The sequence below is a fragment of the Neofelis nebulosa genome, chromosome 9 (genome assembly GCF_028018385.1).
Source record: "Neofelis nebulosa isolate mNeoNeb1 chromosome 9, mNeoNeb1.pri, whole genome shotgun sequence".
Classification (NCBI taxonomy): domain Eukaryota; kingdom Metazoa; phylum Chordata; class Mammalia; order Carnivora; family Felidae; genus Neofelis; species Neofelis nebulosa.
The window spans coordinates 61,867,559-61,891,895 of NC_080790.1; the positions used below are offsets into that span (position 1 = coordinate 61,867,559).

Genomic DNA, 24,337 nt, shown 5'->3' on the forward strand with positions numbered 1-24,337 from the left:
TACCGTCATATGCCAGGATGTCTGGGCTGCTTTTCTAACTCTTGTGCCACATGTGAGGGATAAGCAAATTCTAAGTGCACTCGACTCTTAATCTTTGCTGTTCTTGACTTTACTCAATAGAGAAAAGAGTTATAAACATTGAAAACCTTTAGTATCTCTTGACGATTATTCTGAGTATATAAAAGGAAACATTTATGGGCCAAATTCTGTAGCTTGATAGAGATCCTACACTTTATGCATTTCTTCAGAGGCTTTACCAAAATAATACTTCTACAGTTCAACCTTAAATAGCATTTTAACAAGGCTATAATAGCCTTTTAAACCTTTATTTAAATAGCTGGATATAGCTTTTTTAAAACTGTTTAATTATAAGATATTTAATTCATTATCGAAAGAAATAAACTTTGCTGTAGCTCTAAACTCAAGGCAAATTGTATTTTATTGAAGATTTTATTTTATTGTTTATTTTCAAGAGAGAGAGTATGAGTGGGGGAGGGGCAGAGAGAGATGGGGACAGAGGATCCCAAGTGGGCTCTGCACTGACAGCAGGAAGCCCAATGTGGGGCTTGAACTCATGAACTGTGAAATCATGACCTGAGCTGAAGTCAGATGCTAAACCACTAAGCTACCCAGGTGCCCCACAAGATTTTATTTTTAAGTAACCTCTACACCCAACATGGGGCTTAAAAACTCACAACCTCAAAATCAAGAGTCACATACTCTACCAACTGAGCCAGTCAGGTACCCCAAAGCAAATTTTATTGTATAGATTTAAAAAAAAATGTTTATTTATTTTTGAGAGTACAAGTGGGGAAGGGGCAGGGAGAGGGAGACAGAGGATCCGAAGCTAGCTCTGCACTGACACTAGCAAGCCTGATGTGGTGCTGAAACTTACAAACTGTGAGATAATGACCTAAACCAAAGTTGGATGCTCAACCAACTGAGCCACCCAGGTGCCCCTATTGTATAGATTTTTATATAAGGGACACTGAGTGTATATTTATCTTTCTAGATCTAATAATGTTCCTCATATAATTGTTATTATTTCTTGGAAAATTTGTGTATATACATATTTAGGGTGTAGGGAAAAAAGGTTGTTGCTTATTTTGTCTATCTTCATTTTTCCTTTTGTTCCAGTAAAAAAAAAAAAAAGGCTGAGAAAAAAATAGAAAATCTGAAATACAAGCATCCCTCTCTATGTAGTAGTTAAGGTCTTAACAGCAAACCAGCTAAACTTCTAGAATCTGGAGAATCTGGAGAATCAGCATTGCCTGAGAACGTGTTAGAAATTGAATTCTCGGGCCCGCTCCAGACTTGCTGAATTAGAAACTCCACACATGGGCCCAGCAACCTGCCTTCACAAACCTTCCAGGTGATGCTGGTCTGTCCGGAAATTGGATGACTTCTGCTCTAAAGAAGAGCATGAAACCAGTGTGGCCAGTTAGGCAAGCCCCTAAGTGACCCACTCTGGGAATAGGTGATTTCTTTGATAAATTTGGTGTTTGCTCTCATCCTTGGCCCACTCATCTTTCCCGAAATCACAGCTACACCAATAGTTCTCAACCCTGGCTGGAAAGCCTTTAAAACTGCGTCTCCCCAGATGGGTCCTGGGCATCCAGGTGCTTCTGGTGTGCGCCAGGGCTGATAAACTCTGTTCTATATTCAGGTACTTTTGTGGTTGAGACAGATGATTGTTAACACCTGCCCCCAAATTCTTCTGGTTGTTTCCTGCAAGCCCTGTGAAGCAGAACTCAGGCCTCCAGCGTCTGCTTGTCCAGATCTAAAGATGTTTCCTGAGAGCCGGTTTGGCCTTGCGTTGCAGGTACCTCTGCAGACCACAGCAACGCACAGAAGATGCGACACTACCTCCTGGCACGCACACAGGGCCGCCGGCCCTTCCACTGCACCTCAGACGCCAACTCTGCTGCCCGTACCGGATGCTGACTGAGATGATGTGAGTTAAACCCTTTGGTGCACAGAGAAAATGTCAACAAATGCCAGCTATCCTTACCTTCATTATCTGAAGCGTGCGGACCCCTTTTCATTTTAAGCTCACAAAATACCTACTTGGAAGGCCCATCTTGGTTGTTTTATCTTGAATTGTCTACCCCCCCAACTTTCCTGCAAAGCCCAGGAGGGACCACTGAACACTCATGGGGGATGTTCTAAGCCAGTGGTCCTTAAAATGCGGTGGCTGGGGAGAGATGTGTCAGCAGCATGAGTGTCACCCGGGAACATGTTAGAAATGCAAACTCCTATCACCACAAGACTTAATAAAAAAGAGGGCAGGAGGAAACTTTTGGAGGCAATGGATATGTTTACGGCATAGATTGTGGCGATGGGTCCACGAATGTATACTTCTCTCCAAACTCATCAAATTGTATATGTAAAATTCGACAGCTTTTTGTATGTCAATCACACCTCCATAAAGTGGCGGGGGTGTTTTTGTTTTTTGTTTGTTTTTTTAAGAAATGCAAACTGTTGGGCTCCACCTCAGAACTTCTGTGTCAGAAACTCAGGAGATAGGACCCAGACATCTGTGCGTTCTGGTTCATGCTCACGTCTGAGAACTGCTGCTCTGTGCCAGTGTTTCACAGGCTTATGAGAAATGCAGACCCTCAGGCCCCAACTTAGGCCAACTGAATTAGAATCCCATGTCCCTGCGATCACATTGGAGTTTGAAAAGCACAGCTCTAAGCTTTTTCCATCTGGTCAGAATTAGAACACAGGACATGTGCATTCTTGGATCGCAGCTTCTCAGCCCCCCCACAGAAGTGCCATCACAAGACAGTAATTTAAGTGTGAGAAACACATGTGTGAAAGATCTTTCTGTATCTGTGGAAAACAATTTATGTTGCCATTACCACCCTCCCACCTCCCATCTCCTGCTCCCGTATCCTGCCGCCGGATAAAGATTCACCCTGTCAGTTTTCTTAGCGTTTAGAGCAAGTGTATTGTCTGTTGTTTGTTTTTGTTTTTGTTTTTACATGGGAGTTGAAGTTATGAAACTCATTATACCTAAGTTGCCAGGAGACTCTGATTTTACCTCAATTCTGAGAACTAGTTTGTCTGGGTTCTCTCATATAGCTCTCCTTTCTCCAAGTGATCTTTGTGTTTTAAGTCTTGGGTTAACAATTCTGTTGTGACTGCGTTTTTTATTATAAGTAGCTTCAAATACTGTGTGAGAAGATAAGAGTTGATAAGAAATAAGTGTGTGATTGATGCCTGGGAGTCTCTCGGCTTATAGAAAGCATGGTGATTTCAGGGGCTCAGTTCAAATCCCTCCTTCTCTGTGAAGATTTCCTGGCAGCTCTCCACCATAGCTGTAATTAACATGCCTCAGATAACATTATTTGTCATTTATTATTATAACATATATCCAGTATTTCCCAGGATTTTGTGAGTTAATGTTTGTAGAGTGCTTGAACTGTATAGGAGCATACTCAAATTATAGTTGACCCTTGAAAAACAGGTTTTAACAGTGAAGTTCTGCTTATACATCAGTGGATTTTTTTTTTTTTACAGTACTGTGTGTTTTCTCTTTATCATGATTTTCTCAATAGCATTTTCTTTTTTAAAAATGTTTATTATTTTTGAGAGAGACAGAGAGCAAGCGAGCAAGGGAGGGGGGCCAGAGAGAGGGAGACACAGAAGCCGAAACAGGCTCCAGGCTCCAAGCTGTCAGCACAGAGCCCAACACAGGGCTCACATTCATGAACTGCAAGATCATGACCTGAGCCAAAGTCAGACACTTAACTAACTGAGCCACCCAGGTGCCCCTTCTTTTCTTTTTTATTTCTTTTTTTTTTTTTTTAGAGTTTATTTATTTTGAGAGAGAGAGAGAGTGGGGGAGGGGCAGAGAGAGAGAGGGAGAGAGGAAGAATCCAAGCAGGCTCCACACTGTCAGCACAGAGCCTGATGCTGGGCTTGAACTCACCAACCATGAGGTCACAACCTGAGTTGAGATCAAGAGTTGGATGCTTAACCGAGTCACCTAGGTGCCCTTCAATATCATTTTCTTTTCTCTGGCTTGCTTTATTATAAGAATACAATATAATACATATACAAAATATGTGTCGTTTATATTATTGGTGAGGCTTCTGGTCAACAGGCTATCAGTAGTTGAGTTTTGGGGGGAGTCAAAAATTATATGCAGATTTTCAGTTGTGCAGGAGTCAGTGCCCCTACCCTCCACATTATTCAAAGGCCAACTGTATTACTAATACCATTACTGTTATTGTTATTGTTTATATATACTTATGTGTCATTCCTATTAGATCTCTTTGAGATGAGGAGAGGGCTGTATTTGCTGTTGGATTGATTCCCAAATAAGCCTGGGTTTATGTTGTGCTCACAGGAGGTTCTTACACAGAACATTAAGGAGAGTAAATAAGTGCTTTGGAAAGAAAAATATGATTTATTGCCATAATTGGAGCATCAGGTCTCAGTCCTATCCAGAGAGGAAAGCTGCTGTGCCCACAAGAGCAGCACATCCCTTAGCCTCAGTCCCAGAAGGCATCAGAAAAAAAAAAAAAAAAAAAGGAAGTGAAGGATAAATGTCACCAAAGTTGTCAGTGAAACTCAATTCAGAAGAAACTCTGACCAAAACCAAAATGGAACCAACTGAAAATGTTAATGGTCATTTTTAGTAAGTCACAAGAATTTGAAGAAAGGCTATTTTAATAAGTAGAACAATTTCATTTTCCATGCAGCCTAGGAAATAAAATCTAGACGGTTCCTTTTATACAATCTCTGGTCAACTCTGTACCTCTTTTGCAGAAGGCAGTACGGTTTCAGCTTAAATACCTTATGGGGGGGGGGGGGAGCAAAAGGGATAATGTCTTACGTATCTGTTTACAAGAGAACAACCCACTGGATGTCCTAAGTGAGGTCACCCGACATATAGTATTCTGGGAATAAAAGTTCAGGCAAGAGAAGAAAATTGAGGAAAGACTCAGGTTTGCATGATGTATAGAAGAGGGTTCGTGGTGAAAGTGATGAAGCCTGAGATACGGGGCTCCACCCTAATGTACAGACTCTTCCAGAGCCCCAAGAGGGACCCTGGCAATTTTGTGTTTGTAATTTTGCATTAGTGTTCATAAATGGGTTACCCAAATTATGTAAGTTTCAGGCCCTCTCAATCTGCTCCTGATGAAATGCCTGCCTCTCGTTCTGTTGCTCTTGCCTTCCGGATGGACTATTTTGCAGTCATGTAGTCCCACCTTGCCAAGAAGGTGATGCTGTGATGATTGAGTAGGGGATGTGATGATGAGGAAGAAGGGCCCAGGAGAACTGCCGGGAGGGGAGAAACCACCACAAAGGAGTTTAAAGTGATGAAATGCAGAGGCTAGGATGGCTTCCTTCAAGGACTGTCCTTTCCTTCTAGGGTGGGGATTCTCAACCACTGGTGATTCCCCCCTGTTGCATCCACACGACTCCTGAAACAGAATGCTACGGGCACCAGTGACAGTCACAACAAAGTTTATTGCAATGAGAGGTAAGGCAAACCGATCGGGACTGACACTCTTGACCAGAGTGCGGTCTTGAATAGCCAGGGTACAGAGTTTTTATAGCCGACCACATCGTCTTATTACCTGGGAACAGAACAAAGGAATAGTTCCCAGGTGGAAACAGTTCAAACAGGCCCTTGCCCCAATCCAATTAAACACTAATCAGTCCCTTGATTGATAGGCTAAGGCTGTTATCTCTTAACCTATACTGTTAAAACAAAGCTGTTGTTTCTTAAAGCTACAGGTTAGCCCTACACTACAATTTAACCCTTACACCCCTTTCCCCCAAGAGACATTCGGCAGCATCTGGAGACCTGTTTGGTTGTCACAAATGGGTTGGGATGTGGAGGGCTACTACTGGCATCTAGGGATGGATGCCAGTGATATTGCTGAATACCCTGCAGTGCACTGGACAACTCCCTATGACAAAGAAGTATCTGGCCCCAGATGTCAGTGGTTCTGATGTTGAAAAATCCTGTTCCCAGGGTATTCCTTTTACTGCAGGTCACTGACAACTCAGGTTGTCAAAATGAACAATCAGCAAACAGTATAAGGTAACTTCTCAAAGGCATTTTTGCAGTTTGGTCTTCCCCATAAACCATCTTCGGGAGGTATCTGGCTCTTCTTTCCTAACTTCCACTCCTACCCCCCACCTGTCTCCCACATACACACATGCAAAGGCTTACAGGACAATGGCTCTAATAAACACAATAGTGAAAACCTGGTGCAGGCAGCGATGTGTGAGAAACAGAAACAGAGTCTGCCCCTTGGTGAAGGATCTGGGTTCCAAATGGCTTCAGCACTACAAGAGAATCCCAGGCACCGCAGGGGTGCTTTGTTGTGGCATTCCCCATCAAAAGAGCTGCTTCCCCCAAACTAAAACAATCGGCTACTTCCCTCAACAATGTGGATGTTAATGCAATGTTGATGGAAATGTCCACACCTTTCTATGCCGCTGAACCCTACTAGTTCAAATCCCAGAGTTGCCAATGGACTGCCCCAAATTCCTGCCCTCTGACCTCAGCTGGTCCTCTTGACCTTCCTTCTGGTCACCTACTGTTTGTATCTCTGCCTTATTCCCATGGTGGCTCACTTCCCTCAAGGCCCCAAACCATTTTCTCCTGTTTCCCTTCTGCAGATGGCCTTGTCTCTTGCTTCCCTTCTGCAGATGGCCTTGTCTCTTGCTTTCCTGAAATGAGTAACAATCACAGCTGCTATCATTTATGCAGCAGTCGCAAGCACTAGGTTGGTGCCATATATGTGTTTCATCTGCAAGGTGAGTATAGACAACCCTGCTTTGCACATGATGAAACCAGAGCTTTAAAGAGGCCTCTCACTTCTTCCAAGTCAATGCAGGTGTTTGGTCCCAGGACTGCCATCTCTAGTATGCCATCTCCCTGTACTTCTCTCTTCTTCTGAAAATGCCTCTGTCTTGATTCCTAGGTTTAGGAAGACGAAAAGTAATTTCAACCCCAAGTTTCCCCCCACCCATCTTGATCTTGGTTTCCTCTTGTTCCCCAGTGCACTTCACTCCATTAACTATCCCCTCCCTCTCCCATGGCTCAGCTTCCCCTCCCAAGTGCCTTCTTCCCCTGTGTACACATTCCATCTGCCCTGCTTCCTTTGCTTCACTCACAGCCTGTCAAAAGGAAGAGTGTCTCTGGGGTGTCTGGGTGGCTCAGTCGGTTGAGCATCTGACTCTTGTTTTCAGATCAGGTCAGTATCTTGTAGTTTGTGGGTTTGAACCACACATTGGGTTCTGTACTGACGATGTGGAGCCTGCTTAGGATTCTCTCTCTCCCCCTCTCTCTCTCTGCTCACTCACTCACTCTGTTTCAAAAAATAAGTAAACTAAAAAAAAAAAAAAAGGAGAATGTCTGTTTCACCACCTCTTATGTTCCTTCATGTACTCCTTGGCCTGTCTAGTCACTCATTTACTGGGTAAAGCCTCATTCCTTTCCCTGGCTCTGTGTTTCCTTGGGTCCCCTTTGCTTCCTGGATGGGCACTATGTTCAGCTCCTACCCTTCAGTTTCTCAGTGCCTGGAATAGCATCCTGAAAAGCAATAGTGATGGTGATGACCTCATATTGAGCACTTGACAAAAACCAGAGAAACCCTTCCAGAGGCCAGAGAGATGGCTGAAGTAGGGCTCCCAGGGAAATTCCTTTGGGCTGGAGTTCTGTTTAGCATAATGACGACACACTATTGCCGTTTTTAGAGCAGTGATTTCCAAATGGAAATACCCTACTTCACCAGAGACTGAGATCTGAAGTCACTAGCTTCATATCTAAATGTCATTCACCTCTTCACTGTAACCAAGGCTCTGAGAAGCAGAAACACATGACTACAAGCTAGGGGATTCAATTCCTGTTTTTTCTTCCTGTTTGTCCTCTGCTCAAATAAAAAAAGAAATACCTAAAAGAAACTTCTTGGTATTGTTATCCTGATAGTATATTACTACTACATATGTGGAGATAAGTTAAATGAAACAATAAATAGTTTTTGAGCCATTGGCATCAAATGCCATCAGTTTTTAAAAGGCAAGGAAGTAATGTCTGGGCACTAAATCTTTATTTGATGGCAAGGATCCCTTCTCTGGGTAATTCCGTTCTTATACCCTCTCCACTGAAATGTCTATAGGAATTTCCATAAATTGGTATTAGTAAGCTTTTGTCTAACATTTGATTCATTCCTTAATTCAACAAATATTTATCAAAACTGTGCTCAGTCCTTGGACAAGATAGATACAGTGCCTGTCCTCAGGAAGTGTAGTCTAATCTAACACTTACAGTTCAGTATGATGGGTGCTGGATAAGCTAAATGTAGGATGTGGCAGGAATATTTACACAGACAGTCCCCTTGGACTTGGGGGTGGCTGGTCAGGGACAGTTTCCAGGAGAAAGTAATATCTAAGGTAAAACCTGACTGTGTTAGGTGAATTGGAGGGGTAAAGTTGGGGGAGGGGTTGTCCCAATAAAAGAGAAAGCATTCTAGAAGGCTCATATCAGGAGAGAAAGACAGAGACAGGAGAGGGTTTTAGGGAACTGAAAAGAAGTTCATTCTTATTGGAATCGAGAAGAGAAGAATGGAGAGAGATTTTCATCATCGTCATATCTTATACTTTAGGTACACAAAGTGGGTGCCATTATTATCCTCATTTTACAGATGTGGGAACTGAGGCACTGAGAAGTTAAAGTAACTTGCCCGGGGTCATCCAGCCTGTGTGTAGCAGATCCCAATGCAGATCTGTATGTGTTCCCTTAACTGACACAATATTACCTCCCATCCTGCCTTTGAGATCATTTTCCAACCTCCTTCACAGGAATGGCTTGGAGGCCCCAAGAGAAAAGAGTAGATTGAGACAGTGATATTTAGTGGGAAGTCTGAGTGGAAATCTTTACCAAAGAAAGCCTGCCCTCCCTCACATGCTCTCCTGTGTAAATCAGATTAAAGTAAAGCTACTGCTCTTCTGAGGGGAGTTTTCATTTAAATGGGAGAGGGAGGTTCCTGGGAGGGAAGGCAACAAGTTTTGTCCTACCCTAACTGGTAGGGTGGGACAGAGGGAAACATTTTGTGGTAGTAGGTCACTCTTTGTCCCCCAGGGGAAAAAGTATATAAGGGACTACCGAGTCATAATATTGGAGGCATCTTTTTTGGCTGAGAAGGGTTGGTATGAATCACTGAACTCTTAATTTTCTATTAGGGAATGACTTAGGCTATTGAAAGTTGCACATTAGAAGGTTCCCCCCCACCGCCCCAGTACTAATGACATAAGTGAATATTGCTCAAGCTGACTCCAGAAGTGAGTTGGCTTATTCAGAGGTCGCTGAGTTTTGTCTAATTCAGTGACTGAACTAGAACAAACAACAGCTTCATATCCCCGTAAGGGGGAAGCCAAAAGGGTTTAATGCCGTAAACGTTGCGAGCAAAGACTTCAAGGTGGCAAAGTGTGTGTACAGCTCACCCAAGCATGGTATATGGTGATACAAACTCTTAAGACCAGCTGATCTCTCATGGACAGTTACCCACCAGTTAGATTAAACCTTGAGCCAGTGAGAAACCCACCATTTGTTTAGGACTAATTCTTCCTAGAATAAAAAGATTTCAGTTTGAAAAGTATTGGATACCACCCTTCCTGAATCAAATGCTCACTTTTCCAGGTTCATCATAGTTGTTTAGTTCCTTCTCAAGAGAGTTGATGGGGATGGGTAAGATTTTACCTGCTAAGACTGGCTTGAGTTAAAATGCTCATCTCTAAGCCCTCCTGTAGAGAAATGGATTCAGACTGAGTTATTTTCCTTGTTCATCTCTAGCACTGATAAAGTTGATGGTTTATGTGTGTATAATTGGACTGGATTGGAAAAGGAGCTTTGGAGAAGTTTATGGCCAGTAATAGCCAATGTGAATATAAGTATATTGGTCTAGTTAATTGAGAAGAGATGACATGTGTTTCATATCCTTGTATATCAGTATCTAGAGAACTTTAAGTCACGTGGAAACTAGATATGGTTTATATCAGGTGGACCTCTCTCCTCCAACATTCCCCATCCTCCCACCCAAAAATGGGCAATATTTTTACTGGCCTTTCCCTGCTATTCAAAGCTCCTTCTTCCACTTGGCCATACCTGATCTTGTTTTTCCTCTCAGGCTTTGTGGATAGAGAGCTTGGTTAACAACTTCTGCTTGTTGAATTTTTATATACATAATTAGGTGATTCATCATCTTGAAAATTCAGGAATGTCATTTACATAATGATTAACACTTTTTTTTTTTCATCAGGACATAAGCTGCCCCTGCCCTTCAGATAAATGTTGTAGTCAAAAACACAACCATTAGCAACGAATTTTTATCCTTGTTTGTTTCTCTGTTGCCATTGGGTCTACTTGTCACTGTAGCTAGAAGAAATGTGATGCGGGGCTTCTGCCTTGGGATCATTGAAAGAGTGATGGAGTGAAAGAGGAGAAGGGAAGTGAATGACTAAATGAACCAACTCTTAAGCCAGTGGTTTCAAGAGTGCTTGAGCAATGATCATGCCGAGGTGGTTCTCATCCCACAAACATTTATTCATTCAAACACAAGGAGCCTTTTATGAGCCATAAAGGCACAAGGTCTGACCTTGAGAGTTCACACTTAGGATTCATCCCAAAGTGGGCCCAGCAAATGTGCTGAAAAGACCTGAGACTCATCTACCATTAGCTGCTGCTTCCTCTTTCACATTACCCAGTGGATGGTGTTACTTTCTACACTCCTCAGGCCTCAACTTGTCTACATTAATAAACTATAAAGGGAGAGACTCCCAGTGACTTCGACAAGAGAGAAGATGTATTAAAAGGCTCAGATAACAGGAAGAAAGTTCAACACAGTCACAGGAAGGGCAGGGCATCAGCTATGAGGGAACCAGGGAATCCTTTTCCCCCTCACCCTTCCTCCCCATCCTATAATTCTTCTTCTCCTCCAGCTAACTCTTTGCAAAGGACACTTTCTTCTCTAACTCTGCAGATTGGGGTCTTCCCCATGATGGTGGGGCCACAGCCTCACATTTCCCAGTTTCCAACCTTCTCTTTCTCTGTCTCCTTGGCAGGCTCAGCCCCTGAGCTGGCTGTCCACTATTGGAGTTCCTCAGGTCTCTATCCAAGGTGCTCATACTCCCTTTCTCAGTGATTTCATTCATGCAATCACTATCTCTACTTAGAGGATTCACTAATTAATTCTCCAACACAGACCTTTCTCCAACTTTCCAGTGTACCCAAATGCCTAGCTGGCATCTACTCTTGGGTATCCCAAGGGCATCTGAAACTTTTCCCTTATTTCTTGGTGACAGAATTTCCATGTTGTTGGAAGTGGCAATGTACCCAGCCGAAAAGACTACAGTTTCCAGCCCTTGCAGCCAGGGATGGACAGTGACGTGTATGCAGAAGTAATGAAATTGAGCTTCCTGGGAAAGTCCTTTACAAAAGGCTGACTCAGCTGGAAGTTTTGCCGTTATTGCTCTTAAGGCTTCCTCCTCCTTCTGCCTTGAAAGGGGATATGATAGCTGGTGCTACAGTGGTCATCTTGAGAGAGTGAGGAAAACCTGAAGATGAAAACGAGCACTAAAACTGGCAGAGAAAATGGTGAAAGGGGCCTGGGATGAAGAGGCCTACTTTCTATAGATCACTTTCAGGGGAGAATTGAAGACTTTCTATCTTTTTGAAGCCATTCCTTTCTCTAACTAGAACCTAACAGATATAGTGTGCTCCTTCTGCACTTCATCCTCGTTGGGCACCAGGTGCTACTTTACCCTTCTCCTTCTTGTCTTCTGTCCTTATGCTCACCATATCCTGCCACTTAGGTTCTCACAAGCCATTCCAGATGCCTAGATCTCTGCTTCAGCTTTACTGCCTCCAGGGAGCTAGCTGTCCTTGACCTGCTTCACCAGGCAGATTCCTCTCATAGGTCCTCAGAGCACCACCTGCCTGTCCCTTGTAATCACTGTCCCCACTGGAATTTTACAGGCCAGCAGGAAGGACTCTCCTCTGTCCCTCCCACCAGACTGAAAGCTTTAGGGAGCCAAGGACTGTGTCCTTTCCTTTTATTACCAGTGTATCCCTAATACCTAAGTACAGTTTTTATAAGTGCTCACCCCACAAACGAAAAACGGCTAAGTGAAAGCACCAGAAAGGACTTCCTGAGGACCCCTGGTCCATACTATAATAAAAATCCCAGAGGAGAATTCTGACTGGCTTAGCTAGGGCCAAGTTTCCATCTCGGGACTGTGGCTGGGAGCAGGGTCTGTGAGAACATGGAAGTCCCTGTTCAAACTACGTGTTTGGAGTAGGGAAAGAAACAATCCCCAAAGAGAGGCGAGGAGGTAGATACATGCAACAATAGATATCTACCCCTTTAGGCCATCCTTGATGCTTATTGTGGTCTGATTTTACCTGGAGGGGAAAGTGGAGTAAGGAAGTTTCATGTTATAATTTGGCTCAGGTCTCACATGTCCTGGGGGAGGGCCTTGTCCCCAGACTCTTGTATGTATTAAGGGGATGACCTTGATACATTTCCTAGGGCCTATTCTTCATGCACTGTCAATAGATAAGGACAATAAGAATGAAAAACTTTGGGGTGTAGCTGGATGGCTCAGTCAGTTGAGCATCCGACTCTTGATTTGGTTTTGGCTCAGGTCATGATCTCATGGTTCATGGATTCCGGCCCCACATCAGGCTCATTGCTGTCACTGCTGTGAGTGCAGAACCTGCTTCAGATCCTCTGTCGCCCTTTCTCTTTACCCCTCTCCCGGTTGCACTCTCTCAAAAATAAACATTAAAAAAAAAAAAAAAGAAAAACTTTGTTTTATCCAATCTTATGACTTCCATTCAAGTCAACAAACACTGAAAATACAAGTTCTCCACTTAAAGCCCTTCTTCCCTTTCTGGCCCCTGCCACCCTCTCTGACCCCCTTCTTCCCCCATTCCCCGTTCCTTTTTGCCTTCATTGTGTTCCAGCCACTCTGGCCTCATTTTTCGCAATGCCTGAGCTCAGACCTGCCTCAGGGGATTCGAACTGCCATTCTGTCTGAAACTCTCTGCCCCTAGATCCTGCCAAGACTGGCTCCGGAGGAGGCTAAGCCAGCAGGGCGGCTGTGAACACTATGCGCTGTGCCCTGGCACAGATGCCAGGCTGCAATTTGAAATTCAGTCCCCATGTGCCCACCAAGCTGTATGCTCTGAGAAAAGGTGCATTTTTTGGTCCCCAAAGAACATTCTGTAGCAAATCCAAGAGTTCTTGCTGTTGCATCTGGCTAGAGGGGAGATCTTTGTTTACTTTGAACACAGCCATTCAGGCTGGTAGTGGCCCGTGGCTAGCTGGCCTCCTCCTCAGAGCTAGAAAATTACCTCCTCTACTGGATGATGACTGAGTGGCTAAGTTGATATCAGAGCCCCAAACCTTGAAACTGACTGAAGGTAAAGGCAAGAGAACACCACAGGGTAACCCTGAAAGGTAGTTCTGGCTCTGCCCAGTGTCCGTGCTTTTTGGGTTTAGTCACTTCGCCACATCATGTCTTCATTGTCTCACAAGTATACGCTGAGTTTCTGTCATGTGCCAGGGAGGGATTAGTGGTGACCAGTCTGTATCCATTGGGAGATTAGTCTAAACGGAGAGAGATGCAAATCAAATAATCACACCTACAAGATCTACCATTAAACTGTGATGAGCCCAGGAAGGAGAGGTGGGTGGGGCTTTGGGAGCTCCTGGTAGGAGGATTTGACCTAGGCTGGGGTGGGGTGTTGGAAAGATTTCCCTGAGGAAGTGACTCAAGCTGAGAATGGGAAGGCTGAGTAGGAGGTGACCAGGCAGAGAAAGGATGGGACCTGCTGTGGGAGGTGGCCTGGTCCCTGAGGCCTGGGCCCAGCTCTGAATGCAGGTCACTATGGTGCCTGAAGCTGTTTCAAACAATGCTTTGGGGCTGGTAAGAATATGTTGTTGTTGGGGTACCTGGCTGGCTCAGTTGTGGAGCATGCAACTCTTGATCTCAGTGTTGTAAGTTCAAGCCCCATGTTGAGGATAGAGCTCACTTGAAAAAAAAAAAAAGTTAAAAAAAAGTGTGCTGTTGTTCATCACTGGGGTAACATTTGTAGATATTCTGGAAGTCATCTCTCAGGGCTATGGGAGAGCATGGCATGGTGGTGTGTCAGAGCAGGTCCTCTCTGCTTGTGAGCTAATGACACATGTCTCTCCCAACTCTATGTTCAGTGGCTTCACACTGGTGGTTCGGTTATGGTGGGAGCATTTTCACCAGAAAAATTGCCCAACAGATCAGGGCTTTTTCTCCTGGAGAGCCGACGTTGACCACTTACTAGCATGCCACTGAGCATGAAGGACCTCTCACAGACCTCTCGAGAAGTTACCAGTTTCACTGAGCATCACAAGTCTTCTTGAAAGGGTTGGATTTATGGCAAAGTGACATGGTGGCCTTTGGATCTGGAGAGAGCTGGGAAAAGATGCTTCTGATCCACCTGAGATGGAGTGTGATTTCTGTTATTTGTGAATGTTCCCTGGAAGTTGACTTTCAAGGGCAGGGCTTCCTAAATGCTATAATTTGAGGGCGATAGAGGTGGTTGGAAGTGGCCAGTCATCACTGCTTGCTGACTCCCTCATGGTCAGAGACTCTCCCCAGATCCCGGGGACAAGTACTAAAGGCACCCAAGACCCCTTCCCACCCTTCTGAAGACCAGCACATGGTTAGTAACATAGGACAAATAGAATTATGTGTATAATTCTGATTGTCTGCTTTCTACCACCCAAGTAGTTCTGGGAAGGTTTGATTCCGATGGTGAGCCTCCTGAGACCATGGACTGTCTTAGTCATCCCCATGTTTCTCACAGTATCTGACCTGTTGCCTCTCACTAGATGCTGGCTTTCGAATGAGTGTACCCCATGAAAGAGAACCCAGAAAGCTTACACAGCTATATCTCCTCCTCACTCCAAGCCTTTGTTTCTCCATTTTTTTGGTTTGCCTTTTTGGCAACTTCTATGTATCCTGCTAAAGTCAGCTCAGGGGAACTCTGAGAGGACTTCCCTAGTTCCCAGAGAAGGGGGAGGGGGGGGCGTGCCTGCAACTATGCAGGGTATCCTCAGTACCTGTCCTCCCAGGTGGTTCTACCTGCCCCATCTAATGTGAGTGTCCACATCTCATTCATCCCTTTAACCCCCATCCTTGGCACAGTGTTTGGCATTAAATAGATGCCCAATAAATATTTATTTTTTATTTTATTATTATTATTATTATTATTATTATTATTATTTTTAATGTTTATTTTCAAGACAGAGAGTGTGAGTGGGGGAGGTGGACCGAGGATCCGAAGCGGGCTCCACGCTGACAGCAGCGAGCTGGATGCAGGGCTCAAACTCACAAACTGTGAGATCACGACCTGAGCCAAAGTTGGACGTTCAACCGACTGAGCCACCCAGGTGCCTCCCACCCCCCACCCCAATAAATATTTAATGTGTGAATACGGGGCTGAAGCTAGTGCACACAGGAACTTAAATTTCAGGAAAGATTGGAGAAAGCTACTCTTAAAAAGCTCCATCTGCATGCTTCTAAATGGTGGCAACTGGGGCGCCTGGGTGGCGCAGTCGGTTGAGCGTCCGACTTCAGCCAGGTCACGATCTCGCGGTCCGTGAGTTCGAGCCCCGTGTCGGGCTCTGGGCTGATGGCTCGGAGCCTGGAGCCTGTTTCCGATTCTGTGTCTCCCTCTCTCTCTGCCCCTCTCCCGTTCATGCTCTGTCTCTCTCTGTCCCAAAAATAAATAAAAAATGTTGAAAAAAAATTAAAAAAAAAAATAAATAAATGGTGGCAACTACACCACCCCAAAGTATGCCACTTTGGTGTAAAAATTATTTTGAGCTGAAGACAATTGAGAAGAAACAGATTCAAGAAAAGTTCTCTGCTCTCCCCCATTTGTCTAAAAGCCGGGAAAAGTTTGTGAATGTGTCCACCTCCCCCCTTTACCAGAAAGGAGGGACGTTAATCACTAAAGACAACTGTAGGCTTGTATCAGCCCAAGGTGGTCCCCAGAGAAGGGCCTACATCACAAACCTTAGTACTAGCTCTTATCTTCCGTTAGTTTCCCTCCTCTGTTTCCCTTCCCACAGTTTGCTGCTCTAGGAACTCAAAATTCTCTTCCTTTTCCCGTCAATTGTCTAAAAGTTTCTTTCTCTTTCTTGTAAAGATGCTATATAAACTAAGTTTTAACCCCCCTGTGCTTCATACCCTCATCACTTGGTACCCCTGCACACAGGCACTGCATTTGTTAGTAAACTTCTACACTTCTGTTTCTTTTTCTCTTGTTACTTTGTCTTTTGTCAGTCTAACTTGCAGGGCTCCAGGCAGAAAATTGAAAACGGCAGAGAGCGAAAGATTTTTTTTTTCCTCCCCTACATATGGTCCCTACATTTTTTTTCTTTTCTTTTTTAAGTTTATTTATTTATTTTGAGACAGAGAACAAGCTGGGGAGTGGCAGAGAGAAAGGGAGACAGAGGATCTGAAGCAGGCTCTGAGCTGACAGCAGAGAGCCCGACGTGGGGCTCAGGCTCATGAGCCATGAGATCATGACCTCAGTCAAAGTCGGATGCTTAACAACTGAGCCATCCAGGCGCCCCGCCCCCCTTTTTAAAATCTCTTTTAAGCCTTACAACAACCACAGAAAGGAAACCCTATTATTCCCATTTTACAGAGCAGAACCTGGAGATCAGAGTTGTTAAGTAATTCTCCCAAAGTCACACAGCTCACAACAGGAGGAGCTAGGATCTGTGCCTTCCACCACCCAGTAATGTAGGATGGGCTCAAACCAGAGTACTCAATCGCAGCAGTTCAAAAACCGTTTAGTATAAGTGTTCGTATCTTTGCTTTTTTTCCTTGCTTCCAACATCACAGCCTTCATTCCTAGGGGCCGGTTTGTACAGAGATTCAATTTAAACTTATAGGACACTGGGGTCTATTTTTGTTGTACTCCTCACAGGTTTTCAGGGAAGATTTTGCAACGTTTGTTAAATTCACTTCAAGTTGTTTAGGTTTACAGAATGGGAACATGTGCGGGGAAGCTAATGGAGCCAGTAGAGATCTTCTGTGGAAACTCTTGACCACTGTGTCTTAGAGCACTGTTCCAGGACAACCTGTACCAGAATTACCTGGGGGGCTGGGTAAGATTCTGTTTCTCAGCCCTGCCCCATAGGCTAGGTCTCTGGGAGGGACTCTGAAATCTGTATCTTTTTTATTTTAAAAAAAATTTTTTTTAATGTTTATTTTTGAGAGTGAGACAGAGAGAGCACGTGTGGGGGAGGGGCAGAGAGAGAGGGAGACTCAGAATCCAAAGCAGGTTCCAGGCTCTGAGTTGTCAGCACAGCGCCTGACGCAGGGCTTGAACCACAAGATTGTGACCTGAGCTGAAGTCAGAGGCTTAACCAACTGAGCCACTCCGGAAATCTGTATCTTAATCAAGCACCCCTAGTTGAATTTTTCTTAAAGAGCTTTCAAGGACTTGTTTAAAATTTTAAGGTATAATTTACTTAGAGTTCAGGGCACAAATATTAAATGTATAGCTAGAATTTTTATGCAAGTACTCACATTTGAACCTGTATGTACCTGTGCAACAATTCAGATCAAGGTAGATCTTGAGGCTTCCCAGCAGCACGTGCTTTTCAGACCATTACCCGTGGGCTAGTTTTGCCTTTCTTGAACCTCACAGATACGGACTCAAATGGTATGTACTCTTCTGTGTCTGTTTTCCTTTCACTCACAGTATGTTTTTGCAATTTATTTGTGTTGTCATATGTGGCAATAGTTTGTTCCTTTTTATTGCTGGTAGTATTCCATTGTGTAAACATATCATGATTCTTTTATCAAAGATCACTTAAATTGTTCCCAGTTTTCGGCTTTTATCAATAAAGCTGTTATGAATGTTCTTGAACTGGTCTTTTGGTGGACAAAGGCACTCAGTTTCTCTTGGGTCATTATCACCTGGGAGGGAAATCGCTTTAGGCTTTAGGTTCCACTGTGAGAGATAGATGGGAGTTTATATTCAACCATGAACATGACATGCAGTGTCGGGGCAGGATGTCAACAGTCACCACCCAAAGGAAGAGAATGCCAGGGTGGGGGACTGATTCTATCTGTATGTATATGATGTATTCTCAATAGGTAGTATTGCTCCCAAGGAGGTGAAAATCGTTCCTTGAGGGGACGGGAGTGTAGGGACAAAAAACTTAGGGACACAAACCATTGTAATATCTGAGAAATACTGATACATAATAATGCCATGGGAAGAAGGGTGATTAGGGAAAAAAATACCTGTCAAGGCTCCTTAGGGAGTGATAATGAAAACAGCTTGAGCAACATTGGTCTAGCTCAATCTAGACAGTCTCCGATTTCCAAAATCTGGAACCTCAGGGGATCCCTTTGCTTTTTGGTCAAGGAGGATAAGTCGAGAATAAGCAATGCTACTCAGAGATGCCCAAGGAAGAACGCAGCTGAGCACCTGTGTGTGTACTGGGAGGGGCTGGGGCTTGTAGGTATAAGGACACAGTCCCATTCTGAAAGGACAAGTAAGTAACCAGAGTCCGTAGAGCTCTTGCTGTAGTCAGCACAGGGGCTAACTGGCCCCTGAGAGCAAAAGTTTCTTTGATTAGCACCTTTTGTTGAGGGAGGAAGTGATAAATGTCTCCATCAGCCCTGCTGGGTGTAATGTATGATCAGATCTTGCCTGGAGGAAGCTCAGGAACCACAATACAGCCACCACACTCAGGGCTTCCTCAGTGCCCATTGTTCTCCTTTAACTCATGCGTGATGTTTCCACCCCAGCAGGCCTTCCCTTGTGAGCAAATGGAAAGAAAGTAAAAAATCTGGAAAGAATGAATGCATCATACAGAAAGCAGACACCACAAATCAAGGCGAGGGGAGATGCGAGTGGCCCCTTGGACATCAGGCGGGAAGAAGGGGGGCTCTGAGAGCAGCCCCTGTGGTTCTTCTTAACCTGTGTTGTCTATAACCAGGTTCGCTTGCTCCTGAGGTGTATGTGGTCAGCTGTGAGAAGGGCAATGGGGCAGTGTAACCCGCAGAGCCCCAGGCACTGCCTTTAGTCCTGAAGTACACACACCAGCTGTGTAGTATACTGGCTAAACCCACTTATGATCTGTATGGCCCCCGTCAGTTTCACACCCTTTCTTAGGTCTTCTGAGCCGCAGTGTCCTCATATGCAGAATGGGGGGTGATAATGTACCTACCTCCTAGTGTTGTTATGAGGATGAAACTAGTGAATATATGTGAAGTGCTCAGAAACAACGCTTGGCACACTGTCTCTCCAATGTGAGCATTGACCTTTACTATTACGTCGATAATCGATACCTGCCCTCAAGTTGCTCCCACACTAGGGAGGGTTGCACCCTCTAATTTCTTTCTTTTAAAAAAAAAAGATTATATGGGGTGCCTGGGTGGCTCAGTCAGTTAAGCGTCTGACTTCAGCTCAGGTCATGATCTCACGGTTTGTGGTTTTGAACCCCACATTGGGCTCTGTGCTGACAGCTCAGAGCCTGGAGCCTGCTTTGGACTCTGTGTCTCCCTCTCTCTCTCTGCCCCTTCCCTGCTTGCTTGCTCTTTATCTCTCTCTCTCTCTCTCTCTCTCTCTCTCTCTCTCTCAAAAATAAATAAACACTTAAAAAAATTTTTTTAAAGATTTTATTTTTAAGTAATCTCTACACTCAAAGTGGGGCTCAGACTCAACCCTGAGATCAAGAGCTGTATATGCTACTGACTGAGCCAGCCAGGTGCCCCTCTAATTTCTTATTCTACTAAAAGACTGACAGGCAAGTATGATTTTAATCATTTTTGCTTATTCCTCTCTAGACTTCAGGCAGGGATATTGCTGCCCCCTTGGGGTTGTCACTTCTTGACTGACTGATTTCCCCCTTCCCACTTCTCTCCCACTCAGCAGCCATGCTCCACAAGGGGGAGGTGGAGATAACCACGGGCCTTGTGGTGGGGGCGGGGTATGTAGCCAAGAGGAAATTTTGATTGAGCCTGATGACTTATGAGTCATTGTACACTTGGCTCAGCAGAGTGAGGTCACAGCACAGACAGCCCAAGCTCAGCTGTGCTTGACCAAGATGGGGCTGTTTTTCACGTGAGGGACACTTCAGAGCGGTGGAGCTGATCGTGGGCTATGCACACCACCTTCTTTTCCTTTCCATGTTATTTTTGTTAAAAGGGCTATGATGAGAGCCAGGTTCATGCAGATACAGGTGGGACTGGTTCATCTGGTTGTTGGTGTGGATTTCAGAGGCCCAGCTTACTTGTTCGGTGTCCAATTTCCCAAAGATCCTTCAGCCTTTCTAAAAAGTCATCAGATGATTTGTTCAGAGCATCACAGGTTGAGCTCCCCAGGAGGCAGGCCCTGTGAGATTTGTGTGCACAACAAAGCTTATTGGGGAGTGTTCTCAAGATGGACGCCTTCGGGGGGAGGGAAGGAAACAGGATGGACACAGCAAAAAGTTGAACTTTGATGCTGTCACAACAAAGGCTTCAGCCAGTACCACAAGGAGCTCAGAAGCTAGGATGGTCCTTTATTTCTTTTATTATTAGTTTTTCCTTATGTGTTTGGTTTATTTCACTTAACAAAAGGCTTTCAAGTTTCATCCATGTTGCAGCATGCATCAAAAATTCATACCTTTTTAAGGCTGAATAACATTCCGTTGTATGTATATGCCATATTTAAAAAAAGATTCTTTTGTTCAAGTATAATTAACATGCAGTGTTATATTGATTTCAGATGTACAATGTAAATGATTCAACAATTCTATACATTACTCAGTGCTCATCATGATTAAGTGTGTTCTTTAATCCTCTCATTTCACCCATCCTTCCACACACCTCCCCTTAGTTCTCTGTATTTCAGAGTCTGGTTCTTGTTTGTCTCTTGTTTGCTTTTGTTTCTTATATTCTACATATGAATGAAATCATGGTTTGTCTGATTTATTTCACTTAGCATAATACCCTCTAGGTCCATGCATGTTGTCACAAATGGCAAGATCTCACTCTTTTTTTATGGCTGAGTAATATTCCATTACACTCACTCACACACACACACACACACACACACACACACACACACACACACCCATACACCCTGCCTCTTCTTTATCTGTTCATCTATGGATGGACACTTGGCCTGCTTCAATATCTTGGCTATTATAAATAATACTGCAATAAACATAAGGGTGTATATATCTTTTCAGGTTAGTGTTTTAGTTTACTTTGGATAAATACCCCATAGTGGAATTATTGGATCATATAGGATGGCCTTTTAAAACCGGAGCTCAGGGTAGGCTTTCTGCCCCTGCATTGACCATTGAGTACAGGCTGTGCTGAAAAGGGGAAGTGGTCTTGGGTAGGGCAGTCTCTTTAGGCCAGGGCAAGCCCTAAAGATGCAACTGTGAGCTGCAGCTGGGGTAATGCATGCCCTGTCCTGAGGGGAGAGCTGGGCAATGTACCTCAGCATCCACCACACTGAGCGTGGGCGGTAGATCTTGGCCTTTTACCATCTGTTCAAATCCTCCCTGTTCTCTAAGATCTGCAGAGCATAATGTTTAAGGGTATAGATTTTTAAAAATATTTATTTTTGAGAGAGAATGAGAGAGAGTGAGAGCAAGGGAGGGGCAGAGGGAGAGGGAGACATAGAATCTGAAGCAGGCTCCAGGCTCTGAGCTGTCAGCACAGAGCACAACTCACTAACCATGGTGGGGCTCAAACTCACTAACCATGAGATCATGACCTGAACTGATGATGGACGCTCAACTGACTGAGCCACCCAGGCACCACCAAGGGTATGGATTTTGGAGTCTGATAGGCTCCTGTTGGAAAACTATTGTTGCCATTCATTTGACAATATTTATAGAGTATATTTCACATGCTTCTCAAGGCACTGAGGGTACAAAAGTGATGATATCTCTGCCTCTGGAACTTATATTCCATGGGTGTCGGAGGGGGCACAATTTAAAAAATATATATATAACAAATATCAAATATATAATATATATAATTATGATATATACTGTGATATAATGATTAGTGACATGGACAAAATTAAGTAGAGTGGGGAGTGGTTCAGGAACGGTGGGAGGGTTGTTTTGTGTGGAAGTCAGGGAAGGCTTCCCTGAGAAGGTGGCATTTTGACCAGAGACCTGAAGAGGGGAAGGTGTGGCTGTGCAGTGTGGCTTTCAGGCACAAGAGCTGCAGGGCAAGGGCCCTGGGAAGGGAGTATGCTGGGGGTGTTCAGGTGTGGGAAGCGGGGGAGAGGTAGGAGGTGCCTCGGGAAGGGGGACAGAAGTAGGTGATAAAATCAGACAGGTTTATAGGAAATCTCTGCAGTAGGCAAATCTGTGGAGACAGAAAACAAGTTGCCTAGGCCAGGGAGAGGGGAGGCTGAGGAGTGCCAGCTGCAAGAGGCAGGATTTCTCTTTGAAATGACGAAAGTGCTCCAAAATTCTCTGAGAGGGTGGCTGCACAGCTCTAAGGATATGTTGAAAGCCACACAACCACACACATTAAGTAAACTGTATACATGTGAATTATACCTGAAGAAGCTATTTGAACAATCTGAGCAGCGACTGACAGGATCCTGAATCATGTAGGGCCCATGGGCCCTCGTGTGGACTTGTGTTTTTACTCAGATGGGCACACTGCTGGAAGGTGTTAAGCAGAAGGGTGAACTGGTTGGATTTACATTTGGCAAGATCCTCTCTGCTACTGTGTGGAGAACAGGCTGTAGGGCACAGGTGTGGAAGCAGGGAGATGGTAAGGAGCTTGCAATAATCCAGGTGGGCGGTGCTGGGGGCTCCCAGCAGGTGCTGAAGTGGGAGTGGGTGGTCAAATTTAGACAGCCTTTGGTGGTGGAGCTGACAGGTGCCGATAGGATGGCTGGGTATGGGTGTGTGAAAGCGAGGAGTCGGCTTTAGTCCTAGCTGGTAGAGGGAAGCTGCCATTTACCAGGGTGAAGACAGCGGATTAAGAAGTCTGTTAGAGATGCAGTATAGGCAGTTGGGAATTGTTTCCAGTATGGGAATGGCTTGGGCTGGAGATGAAATCTGGGGGTCATCAGCATAATCATGGAACTTAGCCTTGAGACTGGATGAGAGCCTAGCGAGGTGTGAAAACACCCATCATGGACAAGTATCTGAACCTCTGAGCCTTAGTTTCCCAAACGGTGGAAGGTCTACTCTTGCACCGTTGTCGGGAGTGTTGGCAGAAGCACAGTGGATAAAGTGCTCACTGCCTCTCTGATCTCAGAGTTCCTCAGGCAGACCTATTACAGCTTGGTGTCTTCAGCTTTATTATTTAACTACTTTACATGGTTCAGGACTGAGCACTGACCGTGAGTCAGCCACTCTGCCAAGAACATCAGCCACTTAAAGATCCAATGGAGAAAACCTTTGTGCCTTCCAATGGAGAAAACCAAAAACCCCATCAACCTAATGATAACGTGTGGCAAGCTGTAGGGCTGTAACAGGTGCAACACTAGGCTGGGGAGATGTTAATTCAGACTGGAGATTTGGGGGAAGATCTCACTAAGGAAGCAGGACGTGAGCTGGAGCTTGAGAGTTGAAAAGGAATATGTTGGGGGAAAATGAAAGGAATACATTGGAAGGGGGCAGATGGGAATGGAATGGAGGGCTGTCCAGGCAGACATGGCAAGAACAGAATCATAGGATTCCTTTTCGGGGGGAGCATGGCATTCAGGGAGATGGGTTAGAGGGAGCTCAGAGTGGCTTGGGTTGGATGGGGAGAGCTGGCAGAGGGCATTCCATTTTAAGAACCCCACCCATGCATACACCCTGAGTCATCTGGTCACCTTAGAACTGCTTCCCCTCTGAACCCAGACCTGGGGCCTTTTGGTTTTCTCGGTCTTTAACTTACGACATCAGCTCATCAGCTTTACAGAGACTGTCATTTTCTGCCCATCTAACCATGACCTTCCAACCACCTCTTGTTCCCCTCCTGTGGTTCCTTCACTGTAGCCCATGTCTGGCTAGCATCTTCCTAAGTTGCCTCTTTGGCTTTCTACTCCAACATCTTATAAACTCCCAATCCTGGTCATTGCAACAACCTCTTCTATTTCAGGGTGTGGGGGTAGCTGGACGACAGCTCCTTACCTGCATATTGCAGTAGCCTCAACACTGTTGTCACCAATCTCAGCTGGGTTTTTAAGAGTAGTGGTCCATTCTTTCATGCATCCTTGTCCAACTAAATTTCCCATCTTCCACTGTGGCCATGCCAAACTTCTGTCCCCCTTTTCAAC

At 44.7% G+C, this 24,337-nt stretch overlaps 1 long non-coding RNA gene across 1 annotated transcript in view; it reads left to right on the forward strand.

The window, feature by feature from the left end:
* LOC131485059 (uncharacterized) overlaps positions 1-24,337 on the forward strand; it is an 87,365-nt gene that overhangs the window by 49,977 nt on the left and 13,051 nt on the right. The window contains exons 3-4 of the long non-coding RNA XR_009248605.1: positions 1,823-1,954; positions 5,387-5,497. This is a non-coding gene — a long non-coding RNA (uncharacterized LOC131485059). The remainder of the gene's footprint in view (positions 1-1,822; positions 1,955-5,386; positions 5,498-24,337) is intronic.